Source organism: Phyllobates terribilis, unplaced genomic scaffold, assembly GCF_046119375.1.
Source record: "Phyllobates terribilis strain yellow unplaced genomic scaffold, ASM4611937v1 Scaffold_11__3_contigs__length_659146591, whole genome shotgun sequence".
NCBI classification, from domain to species: Eukaryota; Metazoa; Chordata; class Amphibia; order Anura; family Dendrobatidae; genus Phyllobates; species Phyllobates terribilis.
Genome location: NW_027362771.1, coordinates 320,366,206 through 320,380,770, shown reverse-complemented (window position 1 = coordinate 320,380,770; position 14,565 = coordinate 320,366,206).

Below are 14,565 nucleotides of genomic sequence, written 5' to 3'. Positions count from 1 at the left end.
TCATCTCGAGTCCTTTTCAGGTTTGGCCTACTATCGTCTCGCCCCGTCATCAGATATGGCGTACCCTTATCTCACGCCCTCATCAGGTTTAGCCTTCCATCATCTCGCGCCCTCATCAGGTTTGGCCTATCATCATCTCGAGCTCTTATCAGGTTTGGCATACCAACATCTCGCGCATTTATCAGATTTGGCCTACCATCATCTCGTGCCTTCATCAGGTTTGGACTATCATCATCTCGCGTACTCATCAGGTTTGGCCTATCATCAACGTGTGCCCTCATCAGGTTTTGCCTATGATCATCTTGCACCCTCATCAGGGTTGGCCTATCATCATCTCGATCTCTTATCAGATTTGGCCTATCATCATCTCGCGCCCTTATCAGGTTTGGCCTATCATCTCACACCCTCATTAGGTTTGCCTTTCATTATCTCGTGCTCTCATCAGGTTTGGCCTATCATCATCTCACGCCCTCATCAGGTTTGGCCTCCCATCATCTCGTGCCCTCATCGGGTTTGGCCTATCATCATCTCGAGCACTCTTCAGGTTTGGCCTACCATCATCTCGCGCCCTCATCAGATTTGGCGTACCCTTATCTACCGCCGTCATCAGGTTTGGCCTCCCATCATCTCGTGCCCTCATCGGGTTTGGCCTATCATCATCTCGAGCACTCTTCAGGTTTGGCCTATCATCATCTCGTGCCCTCATCAGATTTGGCATACCCTTATCTCGCACCCTCATAAGGTTTGGCCTATCATCATCTCACGCCCTCATCAGGTTTGGCATACCATCATCTCGCGCCCTCATCAGGTTTGGCATACCATCATCTCACGCCCTCAATAGGTTTGGCCTATCATCATCTCGACCCCTCATCAGGTTTGGCATACCATCATCTCGCGCCCTTATCAGATTTGGCTTACCATCATCTCGCGCCGTCTTCATGTTGGGCCTATCATCATCTTGCACCCTCATCAGGTTTAGCCTACTACCATCTCAGATATGCCTATATTCATCTCGCGCTCTCATCAGGTTTGGCCTATCATCATCTCTCACCCTCACCAGGTTTGGCTTACCATCATCACGTGCCTTCATCAGGTTTGGACTATCATCATCTCACGCCCTCATCAGGTTTGGCCTATCATCATCTTACACCCTCATCAGGTTTGGCCGATCATCATCTGGATACCTCATCAGATTTGGCCTACTATCATCTCGCGCCCTCATCAGGTTTGGCTAATCATCATCTCGCGTGTTCATCACGTTTGGCCTATCATCTCGCGCCCATATCAGTTTTGGCCTACCATCATCTCGCGCCCTCTTCAGGTTTGTCCTACCATCATCTCTCGCCCTCATCAGATTTGTCGTAGCTTTATCTCGTGCCGTCATCATGTTTGGCCTAACATCATCGCACAAACTTATCTGGTTGGGTACTCCATCATCTCTCACCTTCATCATGTTTGGCCTAACATTATATCGCGCCCTCATCAGGTTTGGCCTACCATCATCTCGCGCCCTTATCAGGTTTGGCCAATCATCATCTCATGGCCCCTTCAGATTTGGCCTACCATCATCTCGCGCCCTCATCAGGTTTGGCCAATCATCATCTCGCGCACTCTTCAGGATTGGTGTACCATCATCTCGCGTCCTCATTAGGTTTGGCCTACCATCATCTCGCGCCCTCATCAGATTTGGCGTACCCTTATCTTGCGCCCTCATCAGGTTTGGCCTCTCATCATCTTGCGCCCTCATCAGGTTTGGACAACAATCATTTCACGCCCTCTTCAGGTTTGGCGTACCATAATCTCGCATCCTCTCCAGGTTTGGACTACTATCATCTCGCACTCTCATCACTTTCGGCGTACCATTATCTCGCGTCCTCATCAGGTTTGGCCTATCATCATCTCGTGCCCTCATTAGATTTGGTCTGTCATCATCTCGCGCCCTCTTCAGGTTTGGCCTACCATCATTTCGCGCCCTCATCAGGTTTGGCCTATCATCATCTCGCGCCCTCATCAGGATTGGCCTAACATCATCTCACGCCCTCATCAGGTTTGGCCTTCCATCATCTCGCGGCCTCATCAGGTTTGGCCTATCATAGTCTCGAACCCTCATCAGGTTTGGCCTACCATCATCTCACGCCCTCATGAGGTTTGGCCAATCATCATCTCGCACCCTCATCAGGATAGGCCTAACATGATCTAGGCCCTCATCACATTTGGCCTTCCATCATCTCGCGGACTCATCAGGTTTGGCCTACCATCATCTACCGCCCTCATCAGGTTTGGCCAATAATCTCACGCCCTTATCAGATTTGGTATAGCTTTATCTCGCGCCCTCATCAGGTTTGGCCTAACATCATCTTTCGTACTCATCACGTTGGGCATTCCATCATCTCGCGCCCTCATCAGGTTTGGCCTAACATTATATCGCGCCCTCATCAGGTTTGGCCTATCATCATCTCGCGGACTCCTCAGATTTGGCCTAAAATCATCTCACGCCCTCATCAGATTTGGCTTTCCAACATCTCGCGGCCCCATCAGGTTTGGCCTGCCATCAGCTCACGCCCTCATCAAGTTTGGCCTACCATCATCTGGCGCACCAATCAGGCTTGGCCTACCATCATCTCGTGCCATCATTAGGTTTGACCTATCATCATATCGCGCCCTCATCAGGTCTGGCCTAACATCATCTCGCACCCTCATCAGGTTTGGCCTATCATCATCTCAGGTTTGGCGTATCATTCTTGTGCCCCATCAGGTTTGATTTATCATCATCTCACACCTTCATCAGATTTGGCCTATCATTATGTCGCGACCTCATCAGGTTTGGCTTATTATCATTTCCCGTCCTCATCAGGTTTGGACTATCAGCATCTCGTGCCCTCATCAGGTTTGGCCAAACATCATCTCAAGCCCTCATCATGATTGGCCTACCATCATCTCGTGCCTTCATGTTTGGCCTACCATCATCTCGCGCCTTCTTCAGGTTGGGCCTATCATCATCTCGAGCCCTCATCAGGTTTAGCCTATCATCATCTCGCACCCTCACCAGGTTTGGCCCACCATCATCTTGTGCCTTCATAAGGTTTGGACTATCATCCTCTCGCGCCCTCATCAGGTTTGGCCTATCATCATCTCGATCCCTCTTCAGATTTGGCCTACCATCATCTCTCGCCCTCATCAGTTGTGACCTATCATCATCTCGCGTCCTTATCACGATTGGCCTAACATCATCTCACGCCCTCATCAGGTTTGGCCTTCCATCATCTCGAGTCATCAGATTTGGCCTACCATCATCTCACACCCTCATCAGGTTTGGCCTATCATCATCTCGCGCCCTCATCAGATTTGGTGTACCCTTATCTCGCGCCCTTATCTGGTTTGGCCTATGATTATCTCACTCCCTCATCAGGTTTGGCCTTCCATTATCTCGCGCCCTCATCAGGTTTGGCATAGCATCATCTCGTGTCATCTTCAGGTTTGGCCTACCATCATCTCGCACCCTCACCAGGTTTGGCCCACCATCATCTTCTGCCTTCATCAGGTTTGGACTATCATCATCTCGCATCCTCATCGGGTTTGGCCTATCATCATCGCGATCCCTCATCAGATTTGGCCTACCATCATCTCGAGCCCTCATCGGGTTTGGCCAATCATCTCGCGCCCTCATCACATTTGGCTTTTAATCTCGAGCCCTAATCAGGTTTGGCCTACCATCATCTAGCGCCCTCATCAGATTTGGCCTACTATCATCTCGCGCCCTCATCAGATTTGGCTTAGCTTTATCTCGAGCCCTCATCAGGTGTGGCCTAACATCATCTCATGTACTCATCATGTTGGGCATTCCATCATCTCGCACCCTCATCAGGTTGGTCTCACCATTATATAGCGCCCTCATCAGATTTGGCGTACCCTTATCTCGCGACCTCATCAGCTTTGGCCTATCATCATCTCGCGCCCTCATCAGATTTGGCATACCCTTATGTCGCGCCCTCATCAGTTTTGGCCTATCATCTCACGCCCTCATCAGGTTTGGCGTACCGTCATCTCGCGCCCTCTTCAGGTTTGGCCTACCTTCAACTAGTGCCCTCATAAGAATTAGCATAACTTTATCTTGCGCCCTCATTAGGTTTGGCCTACCAACATCTGGAGCCCTCATCAGGTTTAGCCTACCATGATCTCGCGCCCTTATCAGGTTTGGCCAATAATCATCTCGCGCCCTCATCAGGTTTGGACAATCATCTTGCGCCCTTATCAGATTTGGCGTAGCTTTATCTTGCGCCCTCATCAGGTTGGCCCTAACATCATCTCTCGTACTCATCAGGTTGGGCATTCAATCATCTCGCGCCCTCATCAGGTTTGGCCTAGCATTATATCGTGCCATCATCAGGTTTGGCCTATCATCTCGCGGCGTCTTCAGGTTTGATCTACCATCATTTCGCGCCCTCTTCAGGTTTGGCCAATCATAATCTCGCACCCTCATCACACTTGGCCTATCATCTCGTGCCCTTATCAGGTTTGGCCTTCCATCATATCGCGCTCTCTTCAGGTTTGTCCTACCATCATCTTGCTCTCTCATCAGATTTGGCATAGCTTTATCTTGCGCCCTCATCAGGTTTGGCCTAATATCATCTCACGTACTCATCAGGTTGGGGATTCCATCATCTCACGCCCTTATCAAGTTTGGCCTATCATCATTTCGTGCCAACATGAGATTTAGCCTATCATCGTCTTGCATCCTCATCAGGTGTGGCCAATCATCATCTCGAGCCATCACAAGATTTGGCCTATCATCACCTCGCGACATCATCAGGTGTGGCCTATCATCATCTTGCGCCCTCATCAGGTTTGGTCTATCATCATCTTGCGCCCTCATAAGGTTTGGCCTAACATCTCACGTACTCATCAGGTTGGGCACACCATCATCTCGCAACCTCATCAGGTTTGGCCCACCAGTATATCGCGCCCTCATCAGATTTGGCGTACCCTTATCTCACGCCCTCATCAGGTTTGGCCTTCCATCATCTCGAGCCCTCATCAGATTTGGCCTACCATCATCTCGCGTCCTCATCAGGTTTGGCATATCATCATCTCGCACCCTCATCAGGTTTGGCCTATCATCATCTCGTGACCTCATCAGGTTTGGCTTATTATCATTTCCCGTCTTCATCAGCTTTGGCTTATCAACATCTCGCGCCCTCATCGGGTTTGGCCTAACATCTTATCACGCCCTCATCATAATTGGCCTACCATCATCTCGTGCCCTCATCATGTTTGGCCTACCATCATCTCGCGCCTTCTTTAGGTTGGGCCTATCATCATCTCGCGCCCTCATCAAGTGTGGCCTACCATCACCTCGCGCCCTCATCAGGATTTGCCTATCATCATCTCGTGCCCTTATCAGGATTGGCCTAACATCATCTCACGCCCTCATCAGGTTTGGCCTTCCATCATCTCGAGCCCTCATCAGATTTAGCCTACCATCATATCGCGCCCTCATCAGGTCTGGCCTTCCATCATCTCGCGCCCTCATCAGGCTTGGCATACGATCATCTTGCGTCCTCTTCACTATTGGCCTACCATCATTTCGCGCCCTGATCAGATTTGGCGTACCCTTATCTCGCGACCTCATCAGGTTTAGCCTATAATCATCTCACGCCCTCATCAGGTTTGGCCTTTCGTCATCTCGAACCCTCTTCAGGTATGGCATACCATTATCTCGCGCCCTTATCAGGTTTGGCCAATCATCATCTCGCTCCCTCATCAGGTTTGGCCTGTCATCTCGCGCCCTAATCACGTTTGTCCTAACATCATCTCGTGCCCTCTTCAGGTTTGGCCTATCATCATCTCGCACCCTCACCAGGTTTGGCTTACCATCATCTCATGCCTTCATCAGGTTTGGACTATCATCATCTCGCGTTCTCATCAGGATTGGCCTATCATCTTGAGCCCTCTTCAGGTTTGGCCTACCATCATTTCGCGCCCTCATCAGATTTGTCCTACCATCATCTTGTGCCCTCATCAGATTTGGCGTAGCTTTATCTCGCGCCCTCATCAGGTGGGGCCTAACATCATCTCACGTACTCATCATGTTGGGCATTCCATCATCTCGCACCCTCATCAGTTTTGGCCTATCATCATCTCGGGCTCTCATCAGATTTGGCATGCCCTTATCTCGGGCCCTCATCAGGTTTGGCCTATCATCATCTAGCGCCCTCATAAGGTTTGGCCTAACATCTCACGTACTCATCAGGTTGGGCACTCCATCATCTCGCAACCTCATTAGGTTTGGCCCACCAGTATATCGCGCCCTCATCAGATTTGGTGCACCCTTATCTCGCGCCTTCATCAGGTTTGGCCCATCATCATCTCACGCCCTCATAAGATTTGGCGTACCCTTATCTCGCGCCCTCATCAGGTTTGGCCTATCATTATCTCACGCCCTCATCAGGTTTGACATGCTATCATCTCACACCCTCTTCAGGTTTGGCCTACCATCTACTAGTGCCCTCATCAGGTTTGGCCAATCATCATCTCGTGCCCTCATAAGATTTGGTATACCTTTATCTCGCGCCCTCATCAGGTTTGGCCTACCATCATCTCGAGCCCTCATCAGGTTTGACCTACCATTATCTCGCGCCCTGATCAGATTTGGCCAATCATCATCTCGCACCCTCGTCAGGTTTGGCCAATCATCTCGCTCCCTTATTAGATTTAGCCTAGCTTTATCTCGCGCCCTTATCAAATTTGGCCTATCATCATCTCGAGCCCTCATCAGGTATGGCCTATCATAATCTCGCACCCTCATCAGGTTTTCCTAAACATCATCTCGTGCTCTCATCATGTTTGCCCTATCATCATCTTGTACCCTCATCAGGTTTTGTCTGCCATCATCTCGTGCCCTCATCAGGTTTGGCCTGCAATCATCTTGCGCTCTCATCAAGTTTGGCCTACCATCTCGCGCCATCATTAGGTTTGGCCTATCATCATCTCGTGCCCTTATCAGGGTTGGCCTAACATCATCTCACGCCCTCATCAGGTTTCGCCTTCCATCATTTTGCGGCCTCATCAGGTTTGGTCTTCCATCATCTCACGGCCTCATCAGGTTTGGCCTGCCATCATCTCACGCCCTCATCAAGTTTGGCCTACCATCATCTGGTGCACCAATCAGGCTTGGCCTACCATCATCTCGTGCCATCATTAGGTTTGGCCTATCATGATATCGCACCCTCATCAGGTTTTGCATATCATAATCTCGAACCCTCATCAGGTTTGGCCTACCATCATCTCACACCCTCATGAAGTTTGGCCAATCATCATCTCGCACCCTCATCAGGTTTGGCCTATCATCATCTCGCGCAATCATCAGGATTGGCCTATCATCCTTTCTCACACTCCTCAAGTTCGACCTACTATCATCTTGCACCCATATTAGATTTGGCCTACCATCATATCGCGCCCTGATCAGTTTTGGCCTACCATCATCTCGTACCCTCATCAGGTGTGGCCTATCATCATCTCAGGTTTGGCGTATCATTCTTGTGCCCCATGAAGTTTGATTTATCATCGTTTCGCACCTTCATCAGATTTGGCCTATCATCATCTCTCGACCTCATCAGGTTTGGCTTATTATCATTTCCCGTCCTCATTAGGTTTAGCCTATCAACATCTCGCGCCCTCATCAGGTTTGGCCTATCATCATCTCGCGCCGTCATCAGTTCTGGCCTAACATCATCTCAGGTTTGGCCTACAATCATCTCACGCCCTCATTAGGTTTGGCCAATCACCATCTCGCACCCTCATCAGGTTTGGCCTATCATCATATCGCGCCCTCATCAGGTGTGGCCTATTTTTAACTCGCGCCCTCACCAGGATTTGCCTATCATCATCTCGTGCCCTTATCAGGGTTGGCCTAACATCATCTCACGCCCTCATCAGGTTTCGCCTGCCATCATTTTGCGGCCTCATCAGGTTTGGTCTTCCATCATCTCACGGCCTCATCAGGTTTGGCCTGCCATCATCTCACGCCCTCATCAAATTTGGCCTACCATCATCTGGTGCACCAATCAGGCTTGGCCTACCATCATCTCGTGCCATCATTAGGTTTGGCCTATCATGATATCGCACCCTCATCAGGTTTTGCATATCATCATCTCGCGCCCTCATCAGGTTTGGCCTATCATCATCTCACGCCCTCTTCAGGTTTGGCCTACCATCTACTAGTGCCGTCATCAGGTTTGGCCTACCATCAGCTCGCGCCCTGATCAGGTTTGGCCAATCATCATCTCACGTCCTCATCAGGTTTGGCCTACCATCATCTCGAGCCCTCATCAGGTTTGGCCTAACATCATCTCGTGCCCTCGTCAGGTTCGGCTAATCATCTCGCACACTTATTAGATTTAGCGTAGCTTTATCTCGCGCCCTTATCAAATTTGGCCTATCATCATCTCGAGCCCTCATCAGGTATGGCCTATAATAATCTCCCACCCTCATCAGGTTTTGCTAACCATCGTCTCGTGCTCTCATCATGTTTGCCCTATCATCATCTTGTACCCTCATCAGGTTTTGTCTGCCATCATCTCGTGCCCTCATCAGGTTTGGCCGGCAATCATCTCGCGCTCTCATCAAGTTTGGCCTACCATCATCTGGGGCACAAATCAGGTTTGGCCTACCATCATCTCAAGCCCTTATGAGGTTTGGCCAATCATCATCTCGCACCCTCATCAGGTTTGGCCTATCATCATCTTGCGCCCTCATCAGGTGTGGCCTATTATTACCTCGAGCCCTCACCAGGATTTGCCTATCATCATCTCGTGCCCTTATCAGGGTTGGCCTAACATCATCTCACGACCTCATCAGGTTTGGCCTACCATCATCTCACGCCCTCATGAGGTTTGGCCAATCATCATCTCGCACCCTCATCAGGTTTGGCCTATCATCATCTCGCGCCATCATCAGGATTGGCCTATCATGCTTTCTCACACTCCTCAAGTCTGACCTACCATCATCTTGCACCCATATTAGATTTGGCCTACCATCATATCGCGCCCTGATCAGTTTTGGCCTACCATCATCTCGTACCCTCATCAGGTTAGGCCTATCATTATCTCAGGTTTGGCGTATCATTCTTGTGCCCCATAAAGTTTGATTTATCATCATCTCGCACCTTCATCAGATTTGGGCTATCATCATCTCGCGACCTCATCAGGTTTGGCTTATTATCATTTCCCGTCATCATCAGGTTTAGCCTAACATCATCTCAAGCCCACATCATGATTGGCCTAACATCATCTCGCGCCCTCATCAGTTTTAGCCAATTATCATCTCAGGTATGGCTTATCTTCATCTCGATCCCTCATCAGATTTGGCCTACCATCATCTCGAGCCCTCATCAGGTATGGCCTATCATAATCTCGCACCCTCATCAGGTTTTGCTGACCATCATCTCGTGCTCTCATCATGTTTGCCCGATCATCATCTTGTACCCTCATCAGGTTTTGTCTGCCTTCATCTCGTGCCCTCATCAGGTTTGGTCTGCAATCATCTCGCGCTCTCATCAAGTTTGGCCTGCCATCATCTGGGGCACCAATCAGGCTTGGCCTACCATTATCTCGCGCCATCATTAGGTTTGGGCTATCATCATCTCGCGCCCTCATCAGGTCTGGCCTAACATTATCTCAGGTTTGGCCAACCATCATCTCACGCCCTCATGAGGTTTGGCCAATCATCATCTCGCACTCTCATCAGGTTTGGCCTATCATCATCTCGTGCACTCATCAGGTGTGGCCTATTATTACCTCGCGCCCTCACCAGGATTTGCCTATCATCATCTAGTGCCCTTATCAGGGTTGGCCTAACATCATCTCACGCCCTCATCAGGTTTGGCCTTCCATCATATTGCGGCCTCATCAGGTTTGGTCTTCCATCATCTCACGGCCTCATCAGGTTTGGCCTGCCAACATCTCAAGTCCTCATCAAGTTTGGCCTACCATCATCTGGTGCCATCATTAGCTTTGGCCTATCATGATATCGCACCCTCATCAGGTTTTGCATATCATAATCTCGAACCCTCATCAGGTTTGGCCTACCATTATCTCACGCCCTCATGAGATTTGGCCAATCATCATCTCACACCCTCATCAGGATTGGCCTATCATCCTTTCTCACACTCCTCAAGTCTGACCTACCATCATCTTGCACCCATATTAGATTTGGCCTACCATAATATCACGCCCTGATCAGATTTGGCCTATCATCATCTCGCGACCTCATCAGGTTTGGCTTATTATCATTTCCCGTCCTCATCAGGTTTGGCCTATCAACATCTCGCGCCCTCATCAGGTTTGGCCTAACATCATCTCACGCCCACATCATGATTGGCCTACCATCGTCTCGTGCCCTCATCATGTTTTGCCTGCCATCATCTCGCACCTTCTTCAGGTTGGGCCTATCATCATCTCGCACCCTCATCAGGTTTAGCCAACTATCATCTCAGGTATGGCTTATCTTCATCTCGATCCCTCATCAGATTTGGCCTACCATCATCTCGCGCCCTCATCAGGTTTGGCTAATCATCATCTCGCGCCTTCATCACGCTTGGCCTATCATCTCGCGCCCTTATCAGGTTTGTCCTACCATCATCTCGCGCCCTCATAAGATTTGGCATAGCTTTACCTCGCGCCCTCATCAGGTTTGGCATTCCATCATCTCACGCCCTTATCAGGTTTGGCCTATCATCATTTTGAGCCCTCATGAGGTTTAGCCTATCATCATCTCGCACCCTCATCAGGTGTGGCCAATCATCATCTCGAGCCATCACCAGATTTGGTCTATCATCATTTCGCGCCCTCAAAAGGATTTGCCTATCGTCATCTTGTGCCATTATCAGGATTGGCCTAACATTATCTCACGCCCTCATCAGGTTTGGCCTTCCATCATATCGAGCCCTCATCAGATTTGGCCTACTATCATCTCGCGCCCTCATTAGGTTTGGCCTACCATTATCTCGTGCACTCATCAGGTTTGGCATACCATCATCTTGCGTCCTCTTCAGATTTGGCCTACCATCATCTCACGCCCTCATCAGATTTGGCATACCCTTAACTCGCGCTCTCATCAGGTTTAGCCTACCATCATCTCGCGCCCTCATCAGGTTTGGCCTATCATTTGTGGCACCCCAGGGGTCTGGTTTCCACAGTAATAGCAATATTACGTCTGAGAGCAGGTGGGAGGTCTCCTGGTCAGGAATCCTATGCATGCCACACCTCCTGCCCAGTCCTGGGAGGGGAAGAACTTCCCCTATATAAAACTAGGGCTGAGGCAGGGTTAGAAGAGAAGAAGAGGAGTCCCAGACAGAGACATAGTCTGGTCTGGAGAGAAGCAGCTATAGGAAAGAAAGATCAGGAGCTCTGTGGGAGCTGTGCTAAAAGAGGTCAGGGCTGGAAGCTGTAGAGCTCGCCCTGATTGAAGAGTTCTTACCGGACCCGGAGTCCGAGGCTGTGGGGACTAATCCTTACCCAGCAGCAGAAACCGCCCGGCAGGGGATTTCAGGTCCTCTGGCCAAGAAACCCGAAGGCGTGGTCACACGCAAGGGACCAGCACCGCCGTCGTGGAGCGGAAGCTACCAGAAGGCCCCGAGTCACCGGCCATACGGGTGAGCACCACACGGTACACTCAGGGACGTGGGCTAGTTTTATCAGCCTCTAGCAAGGTAACCAGAAGAGTACGATTAGTTGGGGAGGCCTACAACTCCACCTGGCCAGGGGAGATTCCATCTGCTCACGGACTGACCAGGCCCCGATCGCTAGCCAGTACTCCGGGAGGGTCTACCTTTGCCACCAGTAAAGACCCTGAACTACACCGCACCGTCTCTGAGTGTTTCATCATCCACGTCCGCTGCCCTGAGGCCATACCCCTCCCGTTGGGGGTTATACCATCCCCGCTGCACAACCGTATCACCGGCCTCAGCGGTCTGCCCTGCAGCGGCGGTCTCATGACCGCATTCAACGGGTGGCGTAGTCGAACATTCTAACATCTACTGCTAAATACCGCCGCTCAGTTTGACTCCCTGGGCACGGACCGGGTCACTGCCACGAAACTACTACCCCTATCAGATCCGGCTCCGGGTAGGCCCCCGCGTGCGCAACGCTACTCAGCACAGGCCCAGGGGCGCGTCACATTCATCTCAAGCCCTCATCAGGTTTAGCATACCATCATCTCGCGCTCTTATCAGGTTTGGCCAATCATCATTTTGCACCCTAAGCAGGTTTGGCCTTTCATCTCGTGCCCTTATTACGTTAGGTCTAACATCATTTCGCGCCCTCTTCAGGTTGGGCCTATCATTATCTCGCGCCCTCATCAGGTTTAGCCTATTATCATCTCAGGTATGGCCTATCTTCATCTTGCTCTCTCATAAGGTTTGGCCTATCATCATCTTGCACCCTCACCAGGTTTGGCTTACCATAATCTCGATCCCTCATCAGATTTGACCTACCATCATCTCACGCCCTCATTAGGTTTGGCCAATCATCATCTCGCACCCTCACCAGGTTTGGCTTACCATAATCTCGATCCCTCATCAGATTTGACCTACCATCATCTCGCGCCCTCATTAGGTTTGGCCAATCATCATCTCGCACCCTCACCAGGTTTGGCTTACCATAATCTCGATCCCTCATCAGATTTGGCCTACCATCATCTCGTGCCCTCATCAGATTTGGCGTAGCTTTATCTCGTGCCCTCATCAGGTACAGTCTAACATCATCTCACGTACTTATAATGTTGGGCATTCCATCATTTTGCGGCCTCATCAGGTTTGGTCTTACATCATCTCACGGCCTCATCAAGTTTGGCCTGCCATCATCTCACGCCCTCATCAAGTTTGGCCTACCATCATCTGTTGCACCAATCAGGCTTGGCCTACCATCATCTTGTGCCATCATTAGGTTTGGCCTATCATCATTTCGCGGCCTCATCAGGTTTGACATATCATAATCTCGAACCCTCATCAGGTTTCGCCTACCATCATCTCACGCCCTCATGAGGTTTGGCCAATCATCATCTCGCACCCTCATCAGGTTTGGCCTATCATCATCTCGCGCCATCATCAGGATTGGCCTACCATCCTTTCTCTCCCTCCTCAAGTTTGGCCTACCATCATCTTGCACCCATATCAGATTTGACCTACCATCATATCGCGCCCTGATCAGTTTAGGCCTACCATCATCTCTCACCCTCATCAGGTTTGGCCTATCATCATCTCAGGTTTAGCGTATCATTCTTGTGCCCCATCAAGTTTGATTTATCATCATCTCGCACATTCCTCAGATTTGGCCTATCATCATCTCGCGACCTCATCAGGTTTGGCCTAAGATCATCTCACGCCGACATAATAATTGGCCTAGCATCATCTCGTGCCCTCATCACGTTTGGCCTGCCATCATCTCGCACCTTCTACAGGTTGGGCCTATCATAATCTCGCGCCCTCATCAGGTTTAGCCTATTATCATCTCAGGTATGGCCTATCTTCATCTCGATCCCACATCAGATTTGGCCCACCATCATCTCGCGCCCTCATCAGGTTTGGCCAATCATCATCTCGTGCCCTCATCATGCTTGGCCTATCATCTCGCACCCTTATCAGGTTTGGCCTAACATCATCTCACGCCATCATCAGGTTTGGGATACCTTCATCTCGTGCTCTCATCATGTTTGCCCTATCATCATCTTGTACGCTCATCAGGTTTTGTCGGCCATCATCTCGTGCCCTCATCAGGTTTGGCCTGCCATCATCTCGCACCCTCATCAAGTTTGGCCTACCATCATCTGGCGCACCAATCAGGCTTGGCCTACCAACATCTCGCGCAATCATTAGGTTTGGACTATCATTATCTCACGCCCTCATCAGGTCTGGCCTACCATCATCTCAGGTTTGGCCTACCATTCTTTTGTGCCCTCATCAGGTTTGGCCTACCATCATCTCGTGCCCTCTTCAGGTTTGGCCTATCATCATCTCGCGCCCTCATCAGGTGTGGCCTATTATCACCTCGCGTCCTTATCAGGATTGGCCTGCCATCAGCTCACACCCTCATCAAGTCTGGCCTACCATCATCTGGTGCACCAATCAGACTTGGCCTACCATCATCTCGCGCCATCATTAGGTTTGGCCTATCATCATCTCACGCCCTCATCAGATCTGGCCTACCATCATCTCTAGTTTGGACTACCATCATTTTGCACCCTCATCAGGTTTGGCCTACCATCATCTCACGCCCTCATCAGGTTTGGCCTTCCATGATCTTGCGGCCTCACAAGGTTTGGTCTGCCATCAGCTCACGCCCTCATCAAGTTTGGCCTACCATCATCTTTCGCACCAATCAGGCTTGGCCTACCATCATCTCGTGCCATCATTAGGTTTGGCCTATCATTATATCGCGCGCTCATCAGGTCTGGCCTGTCACCTAGCGCCCTCATCAGGATTTGCCTAACATCATCTTGTGCCCTTATCAGGATTGGCCTAACATCATCTCACGCCCTCATCAGATTTGACCTATCATGATCTCACGCCCT